We start from the raw sequence: 27,713 nt of genomic DNA on the forward strand, positions 1-27,713 counted from the left end.
TTTGTCCCAGTCCAAAAGGAAAACAGAGAAATGAAGATGAGAAACCCATGGTTTAATTAATCAGAGATGTAGGCTAGCTAAGCAGCAAAGTAAAAGGGCATGGAGAAACTATAAGAATAACAGGACACTGGAGAGCAGAGAAAGATACCAGAATGCCAGGAATGAATATGTCAGGATGAGAAGAGAGGCAGAAAGACAATACGAAAATGACATCGCAAGCAAGGCAAAGACTCAGCCTAAATTGATGCATAGCCACATCAGGAGAAAAACAACAGAAAAGGAACAGGTTATGAAATTAAGGATAGGGGCGGAAGGATTCACTACAAACGACAAGGAAGTGAGTGAGGAACTGAATAAGAAATTCCAGGAGGTCTTCACCTTAGAGCAAGGAGAAATTCCAGAGATAAGAGAGGGAAATGCTAACCAGGAACCACTGGAAGAGTTTGAGATTACCAGCGGAGAAGTAAGGAAGTGTTTACTCGAGTTGGATGTGACAAAGGCTATAGGCCCAGATGGAATCTCCCCTTGGATACTAAAGGAAGGAGCAAAAGAACTGTGCCTACCACTCTCCATAGTGTATAACAAATCACTGGCAACAAGGGAACTGCCAGATATTTGGAAAGCAGCTAACGTAGTCCCAATATACAAGAAAGGGGATAGACAGGAGGCACTAAACTACAGGCCAGTGTCCCTAACCTGTATACCATGCAAGCTGACGGAGAAGATTGTGCGAAGAAAGCTAGTGGAGCATCTGGAGTGAAGGAACTTTGTAACACAGCATCAACATGGGTTCAGGGATGGCAGGTCTTGCCTCACAGGGTTACTTGAATTCTACGACCAGGCAACAAAAATAAGGCAAGAAAGAGAAGGGTGGGCAGACTGGATATTTTTGGATTATCAGAAAGCCTTTGATAAAGTACCACACAAGAGGCTAGTGAAAAAGCTGGAGATGCAGGCTGGAGTGAAAGGGAAGGTACTTCACTGGATAAAGGAGTACCTAAGCAACAGGAGACAACGAATCAGTGTGAGGGGTGAGGTCTCAGATTGGCAAGACATTACAAGTGGAGTCCCGCAGGGGTCAGTCCTTGGACCTATACTGTTTCTGATATATGTAAATGATCTCCCAGAGGGTCTTGACTAGTTTCTCTCAATGTTTGCTGATGATGCAAAAATTATGAGGAGGATTGAAACAAAGGATGATAGTAGGAGGCTACAAGATGACCTAGATAGACTGAGTGAATGGTCCAACAAATGGCTGTTGAAGTTAAACCCGAGTAAATGTAAAGTAATGAAACTAGGCAGTGGAAACAGGAGGCCAGACACAGGATACAGAATAGGAGATGAAGAACTTAATTAAGCAGACAGAGAGAAAGATCTTGGAGTTGATATCACACAAAACCTGTCTCCTAAAGCCCACATAAAAAGAATAACGTCTGCGGCATATGCGAGGCTGGCTAACATCAGAACAGCGTTCAGGAACCTGTGTAAGGAATCATTCAGAATCTTGTACACCACATATGTAAGACCAATCCTGGAGTATGCGGCCCCAGCATGGAGCCCGTACCTTGTCAAGCACAAGACGAAGCTGGAAAAAGTCCATAGGTATGCTACTAGACTAGTCCCAGAACTAAGAGGCATGAGTTATGAGGAAAGGCTGCGGGAAATGCACCTTACGACACTGGAAGACGGAAAAGTAAGGGGGGACATGATCACAACCTACAAAATCCTCAGGGGAATCGACCGGGTAAACAAGGATGAACTATTCAACACTAGAGGGACGCGAACAAGGGGACACAGGTGGAAGCTGAGTACCCAAATGAGCCACAGAGACATTTGAAAGAACTTTTTCAGTGTCAGAGTAGTTAGTAAATGGAATGCACTAGGAAGTGATGTGGTGGAGGCTGACTCCATACACAGTTTCAAATGTAGATATGATAGAGCCCAGTAGGCTAAGGAGTCTGTACACCAGTTGATTGACGGTTGAGAGGCGGGACCAAAGAGCCAGAGCTCAACCCCCGCAAGCACAATTAGGTGAGTACAATTAGGTGAGTACAACCAGCTACCCAGTAACACCAGCAGGGAGGGCAACCCCACCACCCTCCTCTGCATAGAAAACCCCCCTACCCCAAACCCTCCCTGCCCCCACTCATATACTCAGCCAAATCTCCCGCCCCCCACACCCAATCCCCACCCTTCTTACCCTCCTGCCGTGTCCCCCCTTCCCCCCCCTTTCCTTCCTGTCCTCCCGCCCCTTTCACCCCATACCCTCCCTGTCCCTCCCCCTTCACTTGACCCCCCACCCCTCATCCCAGTATCCTCTGCAACCCTGGTATCCACCTCACAGGTCCTCACACCCATGGCACAGCCTCCCCCACCAGCAGAACAAGGAGGAGATTTGAGAAGGGACAGAAGAAAGTGAGCCTCAGGGCAATGTACACTAACATAGATGGAATTACAAATAAAGCAAATGAACTTGGAGAATGAGTACTAGAGGAAAACCCAGACATAATAGCCCTCACAGAAACAAAGCTGACGAAAACCATAACAAATGCAGTGTTCCCACAGGACTATTATGTTATGAGGAAAGAGAGAGAAGGAAGAGGTGATGGTGGTGTAGCTCTGCTGGTATGAAAAGGCTGGGATTTTGAGGAGATGGTTGTTCAGGGATGTGAAGGTTTCAGTGACTACATAATAGGAACCATAACAACTGGAGGGCAAAAAATTATAGTCGTAGTCATATATAATCAACCACCAAATGACAGAAGACCCAGACAGGAATATGATAGAAATAATATGGCCACCAGTAACATAATAGAGAGAGCAGCTTCTGTTGCTAGCAGGAATGGATCTGGATCTGATCATGGTAGACTTCAACAATGGGAAGATAGATTGGGAGAACAGAGACCCGCATGGAGGACCAGAAACATGGAGAGCTAAGCTGCTGGACGTGGCAACAAGAAACTTTCTAAGCCAGCACATCAAGGAACCAACAAGAATGAGAGGAGAGGATGAACCAACAATGCTTGATCTGATATTTATCCTAAATGAGTGGGATATAAGGGAAGTCAAGATGGAAGCACCCTTGGGAATGAGTGATCACAGTGTATTGAGCTTTGAGTACCTGGTAGAGCTAGGAATTATCCCCCCCGAAAAAGAACTAGGAAACAAAAGGCTGGGATACCGAAAGGGAAATTATAAGGAGATGAGAAGCTTCCTAAGGGAAATACCTTGGGACACAGACCTCAGAGCGAAGTCTGTACAAGATATGATGGACTATGTCACCCAAAAGTGTCAGGAGGCAGTAAGCAGATACATCCCCGGCCCAAAAGGAAAAATCCAAGAAGCAAAAGAAGAATCCATGGTATAATAGGGCATGTATGGAAGCAAAGAAACTGAACAAAAGGGCGTGGAGGAACTTCTGGAATTACAGAACACCAGAAAGAGAGAGAGATACAAGAAAACCAGGAATGAGTATGTCAGGGTGAGAAGAGAAGCAGAGAAAAGTTTTGAAAATGATATAGCAAACAAAGCCAAGACCGAACCAAAGCTACTCCACAGTCACATCAGAAGGAAAACAACAGTGAAAGAACAGGTAGTGAAACTTAGAACAGGCGAGGACAGGTATACAGAGAATGACAAAGAGGTGTGTGATGAACTCAACAAGAGGTTCCAGGAGGTCTTCACAACAGAACAAGGTGAGGTCACTGTGCTAGGGAAAAGGGAAGTAAACCAGGCGGCCTTGGAGGAGTTCGAAATTACGAGAGGTCAAGAGACACCTGCTGGATCTGGATGTTAGAAAGGCTGTTGGTCCAGACGGGATCTCACCATGGGTACTGAAAGAGTGTGTAGAGGCACTTTGCTTGCCACTCTCCATAGTGTATAGTAGGTCACTGGAGACGGGAGACCTACCAGAAATATGGAAGATGGTGAATATGGTCCCAATATACAAAAAGGGAGACAGGCAAGAGGCACTGAACTACAGGCTAGTGTTCTTGACTTGTATACCATGCAAGGTGATGGAGAAGATCGTGAGAAAAAACCTGGTAGCACATCTGGAGAAAAGGGACTTCGTGACAAATCGCCAACATGGGTTCAGGGAGGGTAAATCTTGCCTGACTGGCTTAATAGAATTCTACGACCAGGTGACAAAGAATAAGCAAGAAAGAGAGGGCTGGGCGGACTCCATTTTCTTGGATTGTCGGAAAGCCTTTGACACAGAACCGCATAAGAGGCTGGTACATAAGCTGGAGAGATAGGCAGGTGTAGCTGGTAAGGTGCTAAAGTGGATAAGGGAGTACCTAAGCAATAGGAAGCAGAGAGTTACGGTGAGGGGTGAGACCTCCAATTAGCGTGAAGTCACCAGTGGAGTCCCACAGGGCTCTGTACTCGATCCAATCTTGTTTCTGATAGATGTAAATGATCTCCCGGAGGGTATAGATTCATTTCTTTCAATGTTTGCGGACGATGCCAAAATTATGAGAAGGATTAAGACAGAAGAGGACTGTTTGAGGCTTCAAGAAAACCTAGACAAACTGAAGGAATGGTCGAACAAGTGGTTGTTAGAGTTTAACCCAACCAAATGTAATGTAATGAAGATAGGTGTAGGGAGCAGGAGGCCAAATACAAGGTATCATCTGGGAGAGGAAATTCTTCAGGAGTCAGAGAAAGAAAAAGACTTGGGAGTTGATATCACGCCAGACCTGTCTCCTGCAGCCCATATCAAGAGGATAACATCAGCGGCATTTGCCAGGCTGGTCAACATACGAAAGGCATTCAGAAACTTGTGTAAAGAATCATTCAGAACTTTGTATACCACATATGTCAGGCCAATCCTGGAGTATTCAGCCCCAGCATGGAGTCCATATCTAGTCAAGGATAAGACTAAACTGGAAAAGGCTCAAAGGTTTGCCACCAGACTATTACCCGAGCTGAGAGGTATGAGCTACGAGGAGAGACTATGGGAATTAAACCTCACTTCGCTGGAAGACAAGAGTTAGGGGGGACATGATCACCACATTCAAGATTCTCAAGGGAATTGATAAGGTAGACAAAGACAGGCTATTTAACACAAGGGGCACATGCACTAGTGGACACAGGTGGAAACTGAGCGCCCAAATGAGCCACAGAGATATTAGAAAGAACTTTTTTAGTGTCAGAGTGGTTGACAAATGGAATGCATTAGGAAGTGATGTGGTGGAGGCTGACTCCATACACAGTTTCAAGTGTAGATATGATAGAGCCCAATAGGCTCAAGAACCTGTTCACCTGTTGATTGACGGTTGAGAGGCGAGACCAAAGAGCCAGAGCTCAACCCCCACAAACACAACTAGGTGAGTACACACACACACACACACACACACACACACACACACACACACACACACACACACACACACACACACACACACACACACACACACACCACCTTGTAAAGGTGGTGTTTACAAACGAAACCACAAAGGAGGATATTCTCGAAAGGAAGAGTCGACTGCAGCATGTGGAGGGATACAAGAAAGTATTCCTGCAGAGGGACAGGACGAAGGAGGAGAGAGCCAGGGCAGCAGAGGCAAGGAGGAAGTGCAGGGAGGGAGAAGCAAACCAGGAAATCACAGCCCCCAACACAACAGTCCTAGAGACAAGAGGCGAACCCAAAACCAGCATCCCAGCAACACCAGAGGGGAGGGCAACCCCACCACCCCCCTCTGCATAGAAACCCTCCCTTCCCCTCACCCTACCTGCCCCCACCCAACCCTCCATCCCCCCCACCCCATTCTTACCCTGTCATCCCTTCCCCATTCCCATCATGTCTCCCTTCCCACCTTTCCCCCCTCCCCCTTCATCCCATACCCTCCCTATCCCTCCTCCCCCCTCACCCCGTATCCTCCACGACCCCCTATCTCCTTAACCCACACCCTACCTGTCCCCCCTTCCATGAAACCCCCACCCCTCACTCCAAACTCCCCTGAAACCCTGCAAACCACCTCACAGATCATCTCACCCACTGAAAAGCTTCCCACACCAGCAGAATGCTCGCCAAGAAAGGGACAAGAAAATGAACTGAAGAAAGTGAGCTTCAAGGCAATGTACACTAACATAGATGGAATTACAAATAAAACAAGTGAACTCGGAGAATGGGCACTAGAAGAAAACCCAGATATAATAGCACTCACAGAAACAAAGCTAACAAACACCATAACAAATGCAGTGTTTCCACAGGGCTACTATGTAGTGAGGAAAGAGAGAGAAGGGAGAGGAGGAGGTGGTGTAGCTTTGCTACTAAGAGAAGGTTGGAGTTCCGAAGAGATGGTAATTCAGAACTGTGAAGGTTTCAGTGACTACATATATTAGGCACCATAGCAACTGGAGGACAGAAAATTATAGTAGTAGTCATATATAACCCCCCACCGAATGTCAGAAGACCCAGACAGGAATATGATAGAAACAACTTGGCCACCATCAATATAATAGAGAGAGCAGCTTCTGTGGCTAGCAGGAACGGATCCAGGCTACTAATCATGGGAGACCTCAACCATGGAAAGATAGATTGGGGGAACAGAGACCCACATGGAGGCCCAGACACATGGAGAGCTCAGCTGCTGGATGTGGCAACAAGAAATTTTCTAAGTCAACACGTCAAGGGACCGACAAGAACGAGAGGAGGGGATGAACCAGCCTTGCTTGATCTGATATTTACCCTAAATGAGTCGGATATAAGGGAAGTTAAGTTGGAAGCCCCCTTGGGAATGAGTGATCATAGTGTATTAAGCTTTGAGTACCTGGTTGAGCTGGGAATTATCACCCCCAAAAAAGAACTGGGAACCAAAGGGCTGGCGTACCGAAAGGGAAACTATGAGGAAATGAATGAATTCCTATGGGATATACATTGGGACACAGAACTCGGAACCAAGTCCGTACAAGACATGATGGACTATGTCACCCATAAACGTCAGGAGGCTGTAAGCAGGTTTGTCCAGGCCCGACAGGAAAAAACAGAGAAGCAAAGGAAGAATCCGTGGCTTAATAAGGAATGTATGAAAGCAGAGGAGCTGAACAAAAGGGCATGGAGGAACTTCCGTAATAACAGAACACCAGAAAGTAGAGAGATACCAGAGAACCAGGAACGAGTATGTCAATGTGAGAAGAGCAGCTGAGAAAAGGTATGAAAATGATATAGCTAATAAAGCCAAGACCGAACCCAAGCTACTACACAGTCACATCAGGAGGAAGACAACAGTGAAGGAACAGGTGATGAAACTTAGGGTGGGCGAGGACAGGTACACAGAGAATGACAAAGAGGTGTGTGAAGAACTCAACAAAAGGTTCCAGGAGGTCTTTACAATAGAACAGGGAGATGTCACGGCGCTAGAAGAGATGGCAACAAACCAGGTGACCTTGGATAGGTTCGAAATTACAAGAGATGAGGTCAAGAAGCACCTATTGGAGCTGGATGTGAGAAAAGCTGTTGGGCCGGATGGAATCTCGCCATGGGTATTGAAAGAGTGTGCAGGAGCACTTTGCCTACCACTCTCCATAGGGTATAGTAGGTCACTGGAAACGGGGGACCTACCAGAAATATGGAAGACTGCTAATGTAGTACCAATATACAAAAAGGGTGACAGACAAGAGGCACTGAACTACAGGCCAGTGTCCTTAACTTGTATACCATGCAAGGTGATGGAGAAGATTGTGAGAAAAACCTAGTAACACATCTGGAGAGAAGAGACTTCGTGACAACCCATCAACATGGGTTCAGGGAGGGTAAATCTTGCCTTACAGGCTTGATAGAATTCTACTATCAGGTGACAAAGATTAAACAAGAAAGAGAAGGGTGGGCGGACTGCATTTTTTTGGACTGTCGGAAAGCCTTTGACACAGTACCCCATAAAAGGTTGATGCATAAGCTGGAGAAAAAGGCAGGAGTAACTGGTAGGGCGCTCCAGTGGATAAGGGAGTACCTAAACAATAGGAAGCAGAGAGTTACAGTGAGGGGTGTGACCTCAGACTGGCGTGAAGTCACCAGTGGAGTCCCACAGGGCTCTGTACTTGGACCTATCCTGTTTCTGATATACGTAAATGATCTCCCACAGGGTATAGACTCATTCCTCTCAATGTTTGCTGACGACGCCAAAATTATGAGAAGGATTAAGACAGAGGAGGACAGCTTGAGGCTTTAATAAGACCTGGACAAGCTGCAGGAATGGTCGAACAAATGGCTGTTAGAGTTTAATCCGAGCAAATGTAATGTAATGAAGATAGGGGTAGGAAGCAGGAGACCAGATACAAGGTATCACTTGGGAGATGAAATACTTCGAGAGTCCGAGAGAGAGAAAGACCTGGGGGTTGATATCACGCCAGACCTGTCCCCTGAAGCTCATATCAAGAGGATAACAGCAGCAGCATATGCCAGGTTGGCTAACATAAGAACGGCCTTTAGAAACTTGTGTAAGTAATCTTTCAGAACATTATATACCACATATGTCAGACTAATCCTGGAGTATGCGGTACCAGCATGGAGTCCATATCTAGTCAAGCATAATACTAAAATGGAAAAGGTTCAAAGGTTTGCCACCAGACTAGTACCCGAGCTGAGAGGTATGAGCTACGAGGAGAGACTACGGGAATTAAACCTCACTTCGTTCGAAGACAGAAGAGTTAGGGGGGGACATGATCACCACATTCAAGATCCTCAAGGGAATCGACAGGGTTGATAAAGACAGGCTGTTTAACACAAGGGGCACACGCACTAGGGGACACAGGTGGAAACTGAGTGCCCAAATAACCCACATAGATATTAGAAAGAACTTTTTTAGTGTCAGAGTGGTTGACAAATGGAATGCATTAGGAAGTGATGTGGTGGAGGCTGACTCCATACACAGTTTCAAGTGTAGATATGATAGAGCCCAATAGGCTCAGGAACCTGTACACCTGTTGATTGCCGGTTGAGAGGCGGGACCAAAGAGCCAGAGCTCAACCCCCGCAAGCACAACTAGGTGAGAACACACACAGTCACCCACCAGACTGGACGTGCACACACACACACACACACACACACACACACACACACACACACACACACACACACACACACACACACACACACACACACACACACACACACACACACACACACACACACACACACACCTACTATTCATACTTTTAAAACTAGGTATGATAGGGAAATGGGACAGGAGTCATTGCTGTAAACAACCGATAGCTAGAAAGGCGGGTTCCAAGAGTCAATGCTCGATCCTGCAAGCACATATAGGTGAGTACATATAGGTGAGTACACACACACACACACACACACACACACACACACACACACACACACACACACACACACACACACACACACAGTCACCTACCAGACTGGACGTGCACACACACACACACACACACACACACACACACACACACACACACACACACACACACACACACACACACACACACACACACACAGTCACCTACCAGACTGGACGTGCACACACACACACACACACACACACACACACACACACACACACTCACACACACACAGCCACCTACCAGACTGGACGTGCACAGAGACGGACGAGACTCCGCCAGTATCTGGTCGACAGGTGTATCTGCCAGAGTCGTTGGGGGTGACCGCTGACAACATCAACCTGCTCACCGTTCTGCTCGGCGCCTTCTCTGTCTGGGGAGTGGACACACACACCTCCTTATTATTAGCTTCACACAACACACCATCACTCTACCAACTCCCATAATATATATATCTATATATCTGTTTAGGTGTGAAATTATTGGCTAAATTTATCATATCTGTAAAAAAAATATATGTTAAGGAAAGAGTGAGTATATTTGTATATGTTAAGGCGCGCGGGAATGTTTATAATGAAGTATGAATTATATTCAATAATTCTAGACTATGAAGGTGATTGACGCGGCCAACCACACCACCTGTGTGCTGGAGTGTGTGGGGATCATCATGTCGAGTAAACTGCTTTTTTTGAGTTTACACGTTATTTCCTAAAGTTTTCCTTGGACTTTGCAAACTAGAATGGCATTTTTGTTTTTGTCTGTGCAGTTATCTGCAGTAATACGAGGATGTTATATTGGATATCACTATGCAATGTTAGCTCTGTCTTTACCAGAGTTTTCAAGTGGCAGCATATTTCAGTCGTGAGAATATTGCCGAATTGTGTTCCATAATCTTGTGTTTTCGTGTGATAAGATCATTGATTTGTGTGTTGGTGCAGCGGTGCATGTATCCGGCTGTCACACTTGTGTGTGTTGGTGCAGCGGTGCATGTATCCGGGTGTCACATTTGTGTGTGTTGGTGCAGCGGTGCATGTATCCGGCTGTCACATTTGTGTGTGTTGGTGCAGCGGTGCATGTATCCGGCTGTCACATTTGTGTGTGTTGGTGCAGCGGTGCATGTATCCGGCTGTCACATTTGTGTGTGTTGGAGCAGCGGTGCATGTATCCGGCTGTCACACTTGTGTGTGTTGGTGCAGCGGTGCATGTATCCGGGTGTCACATTTGTGTGTGTTGGTGCAGCGGTGCATGTATCCGGCTGTCACATTTGTGTGTGTTGGTGCAGCGGTGCATGTATCCGGCTGTCACATTTGTGTGTGTTGGTGCAGCGGTGCATGTATCCGGCTCTCACAGTTCACAACCCGTGTTTGGTAGTTCATTCCTGATGGAGGGACTTATACAGAAGGTAAATATGATACATGAAAGTGCAAAACTTTGCATAATACACGCACACTGTGTTTGAGTGTGTTCAGCCAGCCGCATGGGAGGGTCGCTGGAGTCACGCGCTACAATAAACACCAATATTTTTAGGTTAATTAAGGCTACAGTGACAGATCACAGATCTTGGGGTATCACAAAGCGTATAACCGCCGCGAATAGGAAATAAAAAATACAGTGCTATCACTAGAACTTTATGTTAAACAGTGAATTCACCAGACAGGCCACGTGGGAGGGCCCACGAGGCTTTGTTTATATATTGGGTCAAGTGATCAGTGGTACAGTGAATTGGTGAACTGTAACACAACAGACACACCAATACAGTGACTGACTCCAGAGATTTGTGTTAGTTAGAGAAGAACCGCCATCATCAATCTACTGGATTAGTGAATCACCACGTGGGAGATGACGACGGAGCACTTCATCATCCAGCATCGTAATTTTTCACCTGGTTGTGTGAGCGGGAGGCTGGCAGGTAGGTACCCTTCTCTGGTCAATTCTTCAGGTGTACAGAGGTAAAATATTACCAAATTCTTGTTCAGTATATCAGATACATTTAAAATATCAAAGTGGCTCATTTTGGGTAGAGGTTGACATTTTACGGGACCCCCGTAACACACGCACGCACGCACACGTACGTTTGCAAGCACACATGCACGCACACACAAAATACAAACACACGCATACACGCACGCACACACATACGTCCAGTCAGGCTAAAAGGGATTAACACCTTTCGTGGAAAGGGGATAAAACCTCACTCATAATCCACCTCCTTCTCTTACTCCTTCTCTTACCCCTTCTCTTACCCCCTCTCTTACCTGCCTGCAGACAACACCTCACCTCCTCGTAACCCCCATCCCACGCGCACACGCTCACACACACAGTAATAAGGAAACAGAGGGAAGGTAGAGGAGGAGGTGGAGTGGCCCTACTCATGAGAAAGGAATGGAGTTTTAAGGAGATGGCTATCCCGGGCTGTGAGGGTTTCAGAGCCTACATAGCAGGCACCATGACAATGGGAGGTCCAAGGATAGTAGTAGCAGAAATATATAACCCTCCACCAAATGACAGAAGACCCAGTCAAGAGTACGAAAACAACAACATGGCAGTTAACACTATAACTGAGAGGGCAGCCTCTGCTGCCTGTAGAAATAGATCCCACCTGCTCATTATGGGGGACTTCAATCACGGAAGGATTGATTGGGAGAACAAGGAACCGCATGGCGGCGAGGATACGTGGAGAGCCAAACTACTGGAGGTGGTGACTAGAAACTTTTTAACCCAGCATGTCAGAAAACCCACAAGGACGAGAGGAAATGACGAACCAGCGAGACTCGACCTGGTCTTCACCCTGAACGACTCTGACATAAGAGAAATCGGTTTTGAGGCCCCAGTAGGAATGAGCGACTACAGTGTATTGGTGTTTGAGTACCTGATTGAAGAAGGGTTATTGAACTCGAGGAGGGATACCGAAACCAAAAGGTTAGCATACCGAAAGGGAAACTATGAGGAGATATGAAAATTCCTAACAGATATAGCATGGGAATCAGAGCTTAGGGAAAAGACGGCCCAAGATATGATGGACTACATCACGCAAAAGTGCAAGGACGCAGCAAACAAGTTTGTCCCAGCCCAAAAGGAAAACAGTGAAATGAAGATGAGAAACCCATGGTTTAATCAGAGATGTAGGCTAGCTAAGCAGCAAAGTAAAAGGGCATGGAGAAACTATAGGAATAACAGGACACTTGGGAGCAGAGAAAGATACCAGAATGCCAGGAATGAATATGTCAGGATGAGAAGAGAGGCAGAAAGACAATACGAAAATGACATCGCAAGCAAGGCAATGACTCAGCCTAAATTGCTGCATAGCCACATCAGGAGAAAAACAACAGTAAAGGAACAGGTTATGAAATTAAGGATAGGGGCAGAAGGATTCACTACAAACGACAAGGAAGTGTGTGAATAACTGAATAAGAAATTCCAAGAGGTCTTCACCTTAGAGCAAGGAGAAATCCCAGAGATAAGAGAGGAAGTAGCTAACCAGGAACCACTGGAAGAGTTTGAGATTACCAGCGGGGAAGTAAGGAAATGTTTACTAGAGTTGGATGTGACAAAGGCTATAGGCTCAGTTGGAATCTCCCCTTGGATACTAAAGGAAGGAACAGAAGAACTGTGCCTCCCACTCTCCATAGTGTATAACAAATCTCTGGCAACAGGGGAATTGCCAGAAATTTGGAAAGCAGCTAAAGTAGTCCCGATATACAAGAAAGGGGATAGACAGGAGGCACTGAATTACAGGCCAGTGTCCCTAACCTGCATACCATGCAAGCTGATGGAGAAGATTGTGCAAAGAAAGCTAGTGGAGCACTTTGAGCGAAAGAACTTTGTAACACAGCACCAACATGGATTCAGGGATGGCAGGTCCTGCCTGACAGGGTTACTTGAATTCTACGACCAGGCAACAAAAATAAGGCAAGAAAGAGAAGGGTGGGCAGACTGCATATTTTTGGATTGTCAGAAAGCCTTTGATACAGTGCCACACAAGAGGCTAGTGAAAAAAACTGGAGATGCAGGCTGGAGTGAAAGGGAAGGTACTCCGTTGGATACAGGAGTACCTAAGCAACAGGAGACAACGATTCAGTGTGAGGGGTGAGGTCTCAGATTGGCGAGACGTTACGAGTGGAGTCCTGCAGGGGTCAATCCTTGGACCTATACTGTTTCTGATATATGTAAATGATCTCCCAGAGGGTATAGAATCGTTTCTCTCAATGTTTGCCGATGATGCAAAAATTATGAGGAGGATTGAAATTGAGGACGATAGTAGGAGGCTACAAGATGACCAAGATAGACTGAGTGAATGGTCCAACAAATGGCTGTTGAAGTTCAACCCGAGTAAATGCAAAGTAATGAAACTAGGCAGTAGAAACTGGAGGCCAGACACAGGATACAGAATAGGAGATGAAGTACTTAATGAAACGGACAGAGAGAAAGGTCTAGGAGTTGATATCACACCAAACCTGTCTCCTGAAGCCCACATAAAAAGAATAATGTCTGCGGCATATGCGAGGTTGGCTAACATCAAAACAGCGTTCAGGAACCTGTGTAAAGAATCATTCAGAATCTTGTACACCACATATGTAAGACCAATCCTGGAGTATGCGGCCCCAGCATAGAGCCTGTACCTTGTCAAGCACAAGACGAAGCTGGAAAAAGTCCAAAGGTATGCCACTAGACTAGTCCCAGAACTAAGAGGCATGAGTTACGAGGAAAGGCTGCGGGAATGCACCTTACGACACTGGAAGACAGAAGAGTAAGGGGAGACATGATCACAATATACAAAATCCTCAGAGGAATCGACCGGGTAAACAAGGATAAACTATTAAACACGGGTGGGACACGAACAAGGGGACACAGGTGGAAACTGAGTACCCACTTGAGCCACAGAGACGTTAGAAGGAACTTTTTCAGTGTCAGAGTAGTTAACGGATGGAATGCATTAGGCAGTGATGTGGTGGAGGCTGACTCCATACACAGTTTCAAATGTAGATATGACAGAGCCCAGTAGGCTCAGAAACCTGTACACCAGATGATTGACAGTTAAGAGGCGGGACCAAAGAGCCAAAGCTCAACCCCCGCAAGCACAAATAGGTGAGTACAAATAGGTGAGTACACACGTTCTCTCTGTTTTCTCTCTCTCTCTCTCTCTCTCTCTCTCTCTCTCTCTCTCTCTCTCTCTCTCTCTCTCTCTCTCTCTCTCTCTCTCTCTCTCTCTCTCTCTCTCTCTCTCTCTCTCTCTCTCTCTCTCTCTATCTATCTTGTTCTCTCTATCTTGTTCTCTCTCTCTCTCTCTCTCTTGTTCTCTCTCTCTCTCTCTCTCTCTCTCTCTCTCTCTCTCTCTCTCTCTCTCTCTCTCTCTCTCTCTCTCTCTCTCTCTCTCTCTCTCTCTCTCTCTCTTGTTCTTTCTCTCTCTCTCTCTCTCTCTCTCCCTCTCTCCCTCTCTCCCTCTCTCCCTCTCTCCCTCTCTCTCTCTCTCTCTCTCTCTCTCTCTCTCTCTCTCTCTCTCTCTCTCTCTCTCTCTCTCTCTCTCTCTCTCTCTCTCTCTCTCTCTCTCTCTCTCTCTCTCTCTCTCTCTCTCTCTCTCTCTCTCTCTCTCTCTCTCTCTCTCTCTCCCTCTCTCTCTCCCTCTCTCTCTCTCTCTCTCTCTCTCTCTCTCTCTCTCTCTCTCTCTCTCTCTCTCTCTCTCTCTCTCTCTCTCTCTCTCTCTCTCTCTCTCTCTCTCTCTCTCTCTCTCTCTCTCTCTCTCTTGTTCTCTCTCTCTCTCTCTTGTTCTCTTTCTCTTGCTCTCTCTCTCTCTCTCTTGCTCTCTCTCTCTCTCTCTTGCTCTCTCTCTCTCTCTCTTGCTCTCTCTCTTGACAAGGTGAAAAATGGCAGGAGGACGCAACAGGCACACAGGAAACAGCCAGAGTGACCAAACGAAGGAAATATTAACCCAAGTTCTGAAGGAATTCAGGAGGGAGATGCATGAAATGAGGATTACAATTAACAATCTGCAAAGTGAGCTGACATCAGCAAGGGAGGAGATCAAATCCCTCACAGAGAAAAATAAAGAGACCGAGCATCAGATTATCATCCAAAGGGAAGGTGGGAATGTTACATTGGAAGGAAATGCCCCTGTACCTAACACATTTGCAGAAAGACTGAAAAAGAGCTCAGAAGCAATGGACACAGTGAGGAAGGTAGTGATGCAAACAGCTACGTAACAGGAAGCAGCAAGGTGCACCACTCAGCTGCTGGAGAGAAAAAGATCAGTGGTAGTTGTAGGCATCAAAGAACAGGAAGGATCCAACAGGAAAGAATGGAATAGGATGGATAGAGAGGCAGTACATGGGTTACTGAAGGGGTTACAGATGAAAGGGGCTGAAGAAAACATTGACAAGGTTTTCAGGTTGGGCTGGTACAACAAGGACAGAATCCGATTTGTAAAGGTGGTGTTTACAAACGAAACCATGAAGGAGGATATTCTCGAAAGAAAGAGTCGTCTGCAGCATGTGGAGGGATAGAAAAAAGTATTCCTGCAGAGGGACAGGACGAAGGAGGAGAGAGCCAGGGCAGCAGAGGCAAGGAGGAAGCGCAGGGAGAGAGGAGCAAACCAGGAAATCACAGCCCCCAACACAACAGTCCCAGAGACAAGAGGGGAACCCAAAACCAGCATCCCAGCAACACCAGACGGGAGGGCAACACCGCCACCCCCCCTCTGCATAGAAACCCTCCCTTCCCCTCACCCTAGCTGCTCTCACCCAACCCTCCCTTCCCCCCATTCTGACCCTGTCACCCCTTCCCCATTCCCATCATGTCCCCCCTGCCACCTTTCCTCCTCCCCATTCATCCCATATCCTCTCTATCCCTCCTCCCCCTTCACCCCATGTCCCCCATATCTAATTAACCCACACACTACCTGTCCCCCCTTCCCTTAAACCCCCACCCCCCACCCCAAAATCCTCTGAGACCCTGCAAACCACCTCACAGATCTTCTCACCCATGGAACATCTTCCCACACCAGCAGAATGCTCGCCAAGAAAGGGACAAGAAAATGAACAAAAGAAAGTGAGCTTCAAGGCGATGTACACTAACATAGATGGGATTACAAATAAAACAAGTGAACTCGGAGAATGGGCACTAGAAGAAAACCCAGACATAATAGCACTCACAGAAACAAAGCTAAGGAAAATCATAACAAATGCAGTGTTTCCACAGGGCTACTATGTAGTGAGGACAGAGAAAGAAGGGAGAGGAGGAGGTGGTGTAGCTTTGCTACTAAGAGAAGGTTGGAGTTTCGAAGAGATGGTAATTCAGAACTGTGAAAGTTTCAGTGTTACGGCCCTCTCGGGACGCAAGGGGTTCTTACTCTGATGTTGTTAGAGGAAGTTGTATCCGGCCCCAAGCCAGTAGTGGCTTTCAAGGGATGAGATCCGTGACGCAAGTAACTTAAAGGGGAAGGGAAATAAAGTCAAGAACTTAATATAATATATTGACCACCACCAATAAATAATATATAAAAAGATTACACGGGGGGAGGGATATTAACACTGTATTAACACTGTACACAAACGTCTTCTCCTGAAGACTCTGGATCCAACTTCTCGGTGCTGAGTCCTCGGTGCTTTCGTGGTCTCTTGACAAATCCTTCGACCAAGCTGAGTCTACCCTGGCCACAGGTCAGCCAAAACACAGGTCCATTGGGGGCACCGCCGTGGAGGCCGTCAACCACAAGTCCAGCAGGTCTGCTGGCAGGTTCTGGATCAGCCATGCTGGTGAGGCCACTCCACGAACGATACTAGGGTAGCGCCTAAGTCAGGAGCCTCGTGTGATACCACAAATCACTCTCCTGTCCTCAATACCCCAGTGGATAATCGTCTCCAGCAGTCGGTCCCGGGTAATCCTTCTACTGCCACTCCACTGGCAGGGTAACACCACAGTGTTCTTCCGGGAGGCGACTCACAGCTGCTACAGCAAAGCACAAGGTATGGGGACGGCTGCCTTGGGTAGACTGACTCAACTTCCATCACAGCAGTCCCAGGTCGACTCTGTAAGCAGACACGTCATCAATAACTGGGACACACTAAGGCACCTCACTTACAGGCTCAGACACAAACGCCCACCTATCCACTCCATAGATGGCGCTGGTGTCTGAGCACCACCTCACCAGAGGTCAGCAGCGGCTGTGTTGTGTGCTGAACAGGACTGGAAACTGGCCCTCGTAGCCAGTACACGTCGTCCTCACCAGGTGTCGTCGTCCGTTTGGAGGGGGTTTCGGGAGCTGACCCACAGATGGCGCGGTCGTCACTGCTCCGTGCTCGGACGCTGGATCCGGGTTCGTAACACCTCCCCACCAAAAAGAATTTGGTTTGGGTTTCTAGAAAGAGAATTACAAACCAAATTAGTACGGCGACACAACTCCAAATGGACTCACAATTACTGTAAACTGGCACGGCGAGGCTGTCTCGTCCACAGAACTGTACTAAGGAGAAACCCTGGCACAAAGGGAACTTGAAAATGGCAGGCGATGACCTGCCTGACATAATTTTCCACATCTCCACTGCGATGTCAAGCAGGGGCATCATCTCACATCTCTCAAGTAAGGATCGGTGTGGACACGATCTGGGGCGACTCGACACTTCCCTATGTCGTGGCACCGATGATGGCTGGACACAGACGGCATTTCTGGTACCGATCCGGCGGTCCTTCAGGGAGTCGGGCACCTGGGATACAGGGGTCTGGTAATTCAGAGTGACAGTGACAGCGGGTAAAACAGTACTTACAGCATACTCTACTAGGTCCACACCTAGTCCCAACGGGGCTGTTCGTACGCCGCAGATGGCATTCGCTCTGCCACCGTCAGGTCGACCAACGTTCCACATAACGCTGCATTGAGGCTCAGCAGTCACGCGGGGGGTGTCAACCTGTCGGAAACAGTCACTCACATTATCATATCTCGTACCTCCTGTATCAACCATCACCTTCCAGGTCCCTTCTTCGACTGCAACACTCGCAGTACACATCTCTAATCCCTGGGATCTCTTCACGATGTTCAAGGGAGCCATCATCTTTCGGGTCGTCCACTGATCCTTACCGAGACCACACACGAGAATGAAACAAAATACTGCTAAGAAACATGGGGCCAATTGAGGGATAAGCTTCCCGAGCCTGTCATGTCCATAACCGGCTATATCCACTAGCCTGGTTTGGACCAAAGAGGGCACTAGACCTTTCGAACACACCTCACATACCTCTGACGTCTGGGGAATCTCTGGCCGGTTCAATGAACGCTGTACAATGCCATACCCAAGTACACATCCGCCTTCGCTCCAGACTCGTTGGTATCCGTGGGTGCCTGCACCCAAGGCCTCTCTTCTTGCTCAGGTACTTCTGCCATCGTAACCTCATGTTTCTTGTCGAGAGAATTAGGAGACACTGTTAGAACACTGTTGATCTGCGGGTGAGAGGACAAATTAAACATGTTTAAATCCGGGTCTATTTTTACCTGGACATTACCACTGCCTGCCGTTACCTCAGACCTTGCTGTTCTGGCTGACTCGTCCGCGACCTTGGGAAGATTGATGCTCCAATCTGTCACCAAGTCGTTGGCTAGTACCACGTCAATCCCAGCCACAGGGAGGGTATCGACTACTGCCAACGCACATGTGCCGCTGAAGTAAGGCGAGTCGAGATGTACTGGCACTAAGGGGGCGATGTACTGCGTCCTTGGAAACCCAACCAGGACAACCTTTGGTTTCCCAACCACACTCACTCCTTCGGGTAACGAGCTTCTCACGATCAGGGACTGGGCTGCTCCACTATCTCTGAGCACTACAACTGATCTACCAGTATGATCACTCGATACATACCCGCCTGAAGTGTGAGGGGAAAACAATCTGGGTTCTTCCTGCGTCGTCGTCGACTGGCTTCCTGCTGGTGGTGTAACACAGCTTATCATCATCACCTCCCTACGTGCGCCGCCACCTCTTCTGCCTCGGCACATAGCAGCTACATGCCCTTTCTGCCCACAAGTCCAGCACACCACATTCCTCCTCGGACTCCGGTGTTTCGGACTGCTAGGACTAGTCCTTCGAGGGCTACTTGGGGGCGTCTTCTTAGCGCTTTGTGGGACTGGTCTTTCCTCTTCGTCATGAGGTCTGTCAAACCGGCGTTGGTAATGCCTTGGGACGTACTTAGCAGACGGTCTATGAGTCAGGATATATTCCTCAGCCATTGTGGCTGCTGCACTCAAGGTCTCTACCTGCTGTTCCTCTAAGTACGTCTTCAGGTCTCCAGACAAACAACCCTTGAAGTCCTCTAGCAGTATAAGCTGCTCGAGGTCTTCTTTGGTCTCCACCTTCCGAGAGGCACACCATTCCTGAAAAAGTCGCTCCTTGATTGTGGCGAATTCGGTGAACGTGTGCTCTGAGGTCTTTTTCAGGTTTCGGAACTTCTGTCTGTATGCCTCAGGTACCAATTGGTACGCCATGAGCACAACCTTTTTCACCTTGTCATAATCGCCGGAGTCGTCAAGGGATAACGTGGAGTAAGCGATTTGGGCCTTCCCAGTCAAGACTGACTGTATCATGATGGCCCAATTCTCCCTTGGCCACTCCAAAGAGGCAGCGACTTTTTCGAAGGCTACAAAGAACTTCGAAACTTCCCTCTCATTGAATTTGGGGACCATTTTGATGTTTCTTACCGGATCGAAACCGCTGGTGTCCGTTGTTGGTCTCCGACCACCGCCTAATCGCAATACTTCTAGTTCATGTTGTCTCTCTCTTTCCTCTCTGTCTCGTCGTTCTTGCCTGTCTCGTTCTTCTCGCTCTCGTTTCTCTTCTCTTTCTCTTTCTCGTTCTTCTCTCTCTCGTCTCTCTTCTCTTTCTCGTTCTTCTCTTTCTCGTTTCTCTTCTCTTTCTCGTTCTTCTCTTTCTCTTTCTCGTTTCTCTTCTCTTTCTCTCTCTGCTTTCCTTTCTTCTAATTCTAAACGTCTCATCTCTAATTCTTTATCTTGTCTCTCTCGTTCCATTTCTAATTTCTTCCATTCTATTTCACGATTTATCTCTAGGGCACGCATTTTGACTGTGAGAAAGCTAATATTAAGCTCACCTGCATCACTGTCAATGTCACTGCCCTTATCTTCCTTTTCCATGGAAGCTATTTCCTCACCTTCCTTTATACTAGGAGGCTCGCCTTCCTGTTTCTCCTCTGCCTTCAAGTGCCGGTGAACCTTGGACAAGATCTCCACACGGGAATCACTGGCACGGATCTTGATCTCCAGGTAGGCGCTCACTAGTACAAGCTCTGGTTTGCTCAGATATTTTAATCTGGCAAGACAGTCCACTCTGTTCAGAAAAGCCTGAACATCGTCCAGATCATCGATGGTAGCTTTTTCTGCCATTGTCACAGATGGAACACTTTAGTTTGGTGCACTTTATCGCACCAAACACTGCACTTGCCAATATTGCATGTAATTACTTCGGGCACCGCACTACACAATATTGCACTGAATCCAAGCGAACACTTCGCTATACAATATTACACTGAATCACTCCGAGTGCCACACTACACAATATTGCACTTTATCGCTTAATCACAGCGAGCACCGCACTGCACAATATCGCACTTAGTCACTCTTGAGCACCGCACAGGACGAATAACATCACAATCGTCACACACAGGGGGAATTATATACAGGGATTACGCCACTTCACCACCCCTGTCAAACATACTTAACAAGGGGTCGGATCCCGCTGGGGATGCCAATTATGTTACGGCCCTCTCGGGACGCAACGGGGTTCTTACTCTGATGTTGTTAGAGGAAGTTGTATCCGGCCCCAAGCCAGTAGTGGCTTTCAAGGGATGAGATCCGTGACACAAGTAACTTAAAGGGGAAGGGAAATAAAGTCAAGAACTTAATATAATATATTGACCACCACCAATAAATAATATATAAAAAGATTACACGGGGGGAGGGATATTAACACTGTATTAACACTGTACACAAACGTCTTCTCCTGAAGACTCTGGATCCAACTTCTCGGTGCTGAGTCCTCGGTGCTTTCGTGGTCTCTTGACGAATCCTTCGACCAAGCTGAGTCTACCCTGGCCACAGGTCAGCCAAAACACAGGTCCACTGGTGGCACCGCCGTGGAGGCCGTCAACCACAAGTCCAGCAGGTCTGCTGGCAGGTTTTGGATCAGCCACGCTGGTCAGGCCACTCCATGAACGATACTAGGGTAGCGCCCTAGTCAGGAGCCTCGTGTGATACCACAAATCACTCTCCTGTCCTCAATACCCCAGTGGATAATCGTCTCCAGCAGTCGGTCCCGGGTAATCCTTCTACTGCCACTCCACTGGCAGGGTAACACCACAGTGTTCTTCCGGGAGGCGACTCACAGCTGCTACAGCAAAGCACAAGGTATGGGGACGGCTGCCTTGGGTAGACTGACTCAACTTCCATCACAGCAGTCCCAGGTCGACTCTGTAAGCAGACACGTCATCAATAACTGGGACACACTAAGGCACCTCACTTACAGGCTCAGACACAAACGCCCACCTATCCACTCCATAGATGACGCTGGTGTCTGAGCACCACCTCACCAGAGGTCAGCAGCGGCTGTGTTGTGTGCTGAACAGGACTGGAAACTGGCCCTCGTAGCCAGTACACGTCGTCCTCACCAGGTGTCGTCGTCCGTTTGGAGGGGGTTTCGGGAGCTGACCCACAGATGGCGCGGTCATCACTGCTCCGTGCTCGGACGCTGGATCCGGGTTCGTAACATTCAGTGACTACATATGAGGCACCATAGCAACTGGAGGACAGAAAATTATAGTAGTAGTCATATATAACCCCCCCACAGAATGACAGAAGACCCAGACAGGAATATAATAGAAACAACTTAGCCACCATCAATATAATAGAGAGAGCAGCTTCTGTGGCTAGCAGAATGGATCCAGACTACTAATCATGGGAGACTTCAACCATGGGAAGATAGATTGGGGGAACAGAGAAACACATGAAGGCCCAGACATGGAGAGCTAAGCTGCTGGATGTGGCAACAAGAAACTTTCTAAGTCAACACGTCAAGGGGCCGACAAGAATGAGAGGAGGGGATGAACCAGCCTTGCTTGATCTGATATTTACCCTAAATGAGTCGGATATAAGGGAAGTTAAGTTGGAAGCCCCCTTGGGAATGAGTGATCATAGTGTATTGAGCTTTGAGTACCTGGTTGAGCTAGGAATTATCACCCCAAAAAAAGAACTGGGAAACAAAGGACTGGCGTACCGAAAGGGAAACTATGAGGAGATGAATAAATTTTTATGGGATATACATTGGGACACAGAACTTGGAACCAAGTCCGTACAAGACATGATGGACTATGTCACCCAAAAATGTCAGGAGGCTGTAAGCAGGTTTGTCCCAGCCCAACAGGAAACAACAGAGAAGCATAGGAAGAATCCGTGGTTTAATAGGGAATGTATGAAAGCAAAGGAGCTGAACAAAAGAGCATGGAGGAACTTCCGTAATAAGAGAACACCAGAAAATAGAGAGAGATACCAGAGAACCAGGAACGAGTATGTTAGTGTGAGAAGAGCGGCTGAGAAAAGGTATGAAAATGATATAGCTAATAAAGCCAAGACCGAACCAAAGCTACTACACAGTCACATCAGGAGGAAGACAACAGTGAAGAAACAGGTGATGAAACTTAGGGTGGGTGAGGACAGGTACACAGAGAATGACAAAGAGGTGTGTGAAGAACTCAACAAAAGGTTCCAGGAGGTCTTTACAATAGAACAGGGAGATGTCACGGCTCTAGGAAAGGTGGCAGCAAACCAGGTGACCTTGGATAGGTTCGAAATTACAAGAGATGAGGTCAAGAAGCACCTATTGGAGCTGGATGTGAGAAAAGCTGTTGGGCCGGACGAAATCTCGCCATGGTTATTGAAAGAGTGTGCAGCACTTTGCTTGCCACTCTCCATAATGTATAGTAGGTCACTGGAAATGGGAGACCTACCAGAAATATGGAAGACTGCTAATGTAGTACCAATATACAAAAAGGGTGACAGACAAGAGGCACTGAACTACAGGCCAGTGTCCTTAACTTGTATATCATGCAAGGTGATGGTGAAGATTGTGAGAAAAAAACTAGTAACACATCTGGAGAGAAGAGACTTCGTGACAACCCATCAACATGGGTTCAGGGAGGGTAAATCTTGCCTTACAGGCTTGATAGAATTCTACGATCAGGTGACAAAGATTAAGCAAGAAAGAGAAGGATGGGCGGACTGCATTTTTTTGGACTGTCAGAAAGCCTTTGACACAGTACCCCATAAAAGGTTGATGCATAAGCTGGAGAAACTGGCAGGAGTAACTGGTAGGGTGCTCCAGTGGATAAGGGAGTACCTAAGCAATAGGAAGCAGAGAGTTACAGTGAGGGGTGAGACCTCAGAATGGCGTGAATTCACCAGTGGGATCCCACAGGGCTCTGTGCTTGGACGTATCCTGTTTCTGATATACGTAAATGATCTCCTAGAGGGTATAGACTCATTCCTCTCAATGTTTGCTGACGACGCCAAAATTATAAGAAGGATTAAGACAGAGGAGGACAGCTTGAGGCTTCAAGAAGACCTGGACAAGCTGCAGGAATGGTCGAAGAAATGGCTGTTAGAGTTTAACCCAAGCAAATGTAATGTAATGAAGATAGGGGTAGGAAGCAGGAGACCAGATACAAGGTATCATTTGGGAGATGAAATACTTCAAGAGTCAGAGAGAGAGAAAGACCTGGGGGTTGATATCACGCCAGACCTGTCCCCTTAAGTTCATATCAAGAGGATAACATCAGCAGCATATGCCAGGTTGGCTAACATAAGAACGGCCTTTAGAAACTTGTGTAAGGAATCTTTCGGAACATTATATCCCACATATGTCAGACCAATCCTGGAGTATGCGGCTCCAGCATGGAGTCCATATCTAGTCAAGCATAAGACTAAACTGGAAAAGGTTCAAAGGTTTGTCACCAGACTAGTACCCGAGCTGAGAGGTATGAGCTACGAGGAGAGACTACGGGAATTAAACCTCACTTCGTTGGAAGACAGAAGAGTAGGGGGGACATGATCACCACATTCAAAATTCTCAAGGGAATCGACAGGGTTGATAAAGACAGGCTATTTAACAAAAGAGGCACACGCACTAGGGGACACAGGTGGAAACTGAGTGCCCAAATGAGCCACAGAGATATTAGAAAGAACTTTTTTAGTATCAGAGTGGTTGACAAATGGAATGAATTAGGAAGTGATGTGGTGGAGGCTGACTCCATACACAGTTTCAAGTGTAGATATGATAGAGCCCAATAGGCTCAGGAACCTGTACACTTGTTGATTGACGGTTGAGAGGCGGGACCAAAGAGCCAGAACTCAACCCCCGCAAGTACAACTAGGTGAGTACAGCTCGGTGAGTACACACACACACACACATACACACACACACACACACCCACACATACACACACACACACACATACACACAAGGAAGAAGTGCAGGGCGAGAGGGAAAAACCAGGAAACCACAGCTCGAAACACATCACCCCCACAGGCGAGGGGGGAACCCACAACCAGCTACCCAGTATTACCAGTGGGGAGGGCAACCCCACCACCCTCCTCTGCATAGAAAACCCCCCTTTCCTTCCTGTCCTCCCGCCTCTTTCACTCCATACCCTCCCTGTCCCTCTCCCTTCACTTGACCCCCCACCCCTCATCCCAGTATCCTCTGCAACCCTGGTATCCACCTCACAAATCCTCACACCCATGGCACAGCTTCCTCTACCAGCAGAACATTCACCAAGGAGGAGATTTGAGAAGGGACAGAAGAAAGTGAGCCTCAAGGCAATGTACACTAACATAGACGGTATTACAAATAAAGCAAATGAACTTGGAGAATGGGTACTAGAGGAAAACTCAGACATAATAGCTCTCACAGAAACAAAGCTGACGAAAACAATAACAAATGCAGTGTTCCCACAGGACTATTATGTTATGAGGAAAGAGAGAGAAGGAAGAGGTTGGGGTGGTGTAGCTCTGCTGGTAAGAAAAGGCTGGGATTTTGAGGAGTTGGTTGTTCAGGGATGTGAAGGTTTCAGTGACTACATAATAGGAACAATAACAACTGGAGGGCAAAAAATTATAGTCGTAGTCATATATAATCAACCACCAAATGACAGAAGATCCAGACAGGAATATGATAGAAACAATATGGCCACCATTAACATAATAGAGAGAGCAGCTTCTGTTGCTAGCAGGAATGGATCTAGACTACTAATCATGGGAGACTTCAACCATGGGAAGAAAGATTGGGAGAACAGAGACCCGCATGTAGGACCAGAAACATGGAGAGCTAAGCTGCTGGACGTGGCAACAAGAAACTTTCTGAGCCAGCACATCAAGGATCCAACAAGAATGAGAGGAGAGGATGAACCAGCAATGCTTGATCTGATATTTACCCTAAATGAGTGGGATATAAGGGAAGTCAAGATGGAAGCGCCCTTGGGAATGAGTGATCACAGTGTATTGAACTTTGAGTACCTGGTAGAGCTAAGAATTATGCCCCCCAAAAAAGAACTAGGAAACAAAAGGCTGGCATTCCGAAAGGGAAATTATGAGGAGATGAGAAGCTTCCTAAGAGAAATACCCTGGGGCACAGACCTCAGAGCTAAGTCTGTACAAGATATGATGGACTATGTCACCCAAAAGTGTCAGGAGGCAGTAAGCAGATACATCCCGGCCCAAAAGGAAAAATCCGAGAAGCAAAAGAAGAATCCATGGTATAATAGGGCATGTATGGAAGCAAAGAAACTGAACAAAAGGGCGTGGAGGAACTTCCGGAATAACAGAACACCAGAAAGCAGAGAGAGATACCAGAGAACCAGGAATGAGTATGTTAGGGTGAGAAGAGAAACAGAGAAATGTTATGAAAATGATATAGCAAACAAAGCCAAGACCGAACCAAAGCTACTCCACAGTCACATCAGAAGGAAAACAACAGTGAAAGAACAGGTAGTGAAACTTAGAACAGGCGAGGACAGGTATACAGAGAATGACAAAGAGGTGTGTGATGAACTCAACAAAAGGTTCCAAGAGGTCTTCACAACAGAACAAGGTGAGGTCACTGTGCTAGGAGAAAGGGAAGTAAACCAGGCGGCCTTGGAAGAGTTTGAAATTACGAGAGAGGAGGTCAAGAGACACCTGCTGGACCTGGATGTTAGAAAGGCTGTTGGTCCAGACGGGATCTCGCCATGAGTAGTGAAAGAGTGTACAGAGGCACTTTGCTTGCCACTCTCCATAGTGTATAGTAGGTCACTGGAGACGGGAGACCTGCCAGAAATATGGAAGACGGCGAATGTGGTCCCAATATACAAAAAGGGCGACAGGCAAGAGGCACTGAACTACAGGCCAGTATCCTTAACTTGTATACCATGCAAGATGATGGAGAAGATCGTGAGAAAAAACCTGGTAGCACATCTGGAGAGAAGGGACTTCGTGACAAATCGACAACATGGGTTCAGGGAGGGTAAATCTTGCCTGACTGGCTTAATAGAATTCTATGACCAGGTAACACAGATTAAGCAAGAAAGAGAGGGCTGGGCGGACTGAATTTTCTTGGATTGTCGGAAAGCCTTTGACACAGTACCGCATAAGAGGCTGGTACTTAAGCTGGAGAGGCAGGCAGGTGCAGCTGGTAAGGTGCTCCAGTGGATCAGGGAGTACGTAAGCAATAGGAAGCAGAGAGTTACGGTGAGGGGTGAGACCTCCGATTGGCGTGAAGTCACCAGTGGAGTCCCACAGGGCTCTGTACTCGGTCCTATCTTGTTTCTGATATATGTAAATGATCTCTCGGAGGGTATAGATTCATTTCTCTCAATGTTTGCGGACGATGCCAAAATTATGAGAAGGATTAAGACAGAGGAGGACAGCTTGAGGTTTCAAGAAGACCTGGACAAGCTGCAGGAATGGTCGAACAAATGGCTGTTAGAGTTTAACCCAAGCAAATGTAATGTAATGAAGATAGGTGTAGGGAGCAGGAGGCCAAATACAAGGTATCATCTGGGAGAGGAAATTCTTCAGGAGTCAGAAAAAGAAAAAGACTTGGGAGTTGATATCATGCCAGACCTGTCTCCTGCAGCACATATCAAGAGGATAACATCAGCGGCATATGCCAGGCTGGCCAACATACGAACGGCATTCAGAAATTTGTGTAAAGAATCATTCAGAACTTTGTATACCACATATGTCAGGCTAATCCTGGAGTATGCAGCCCTAGCATGGAATCCATATCTAGTCAAGGATAAGACTAAAGTGGAAAAGGTTCAAGGGTTTGCCACCAGACTAGTACCCGAGCTGAGAGGTATGAGCTACGAGGAGAGACTACGGGAATTAA

Source organism: Procambarus clarkii, chromosome 3 (genome assembly GCF_040958095.1).
Source record: "Procambarus clarkii isolate CNS0578487 chromosome 3, FALCON_Pclarkii_2.0, whole genome shotgun sequence".
In the NCBI taxonomy this organism is placed as follows: domain Eukaryota; kingdom Metazoa; phylum Arthropoda; class Malacostraca; order Decapoda; family Cambaridae; genus Procambarus; species Procambarus clarkii.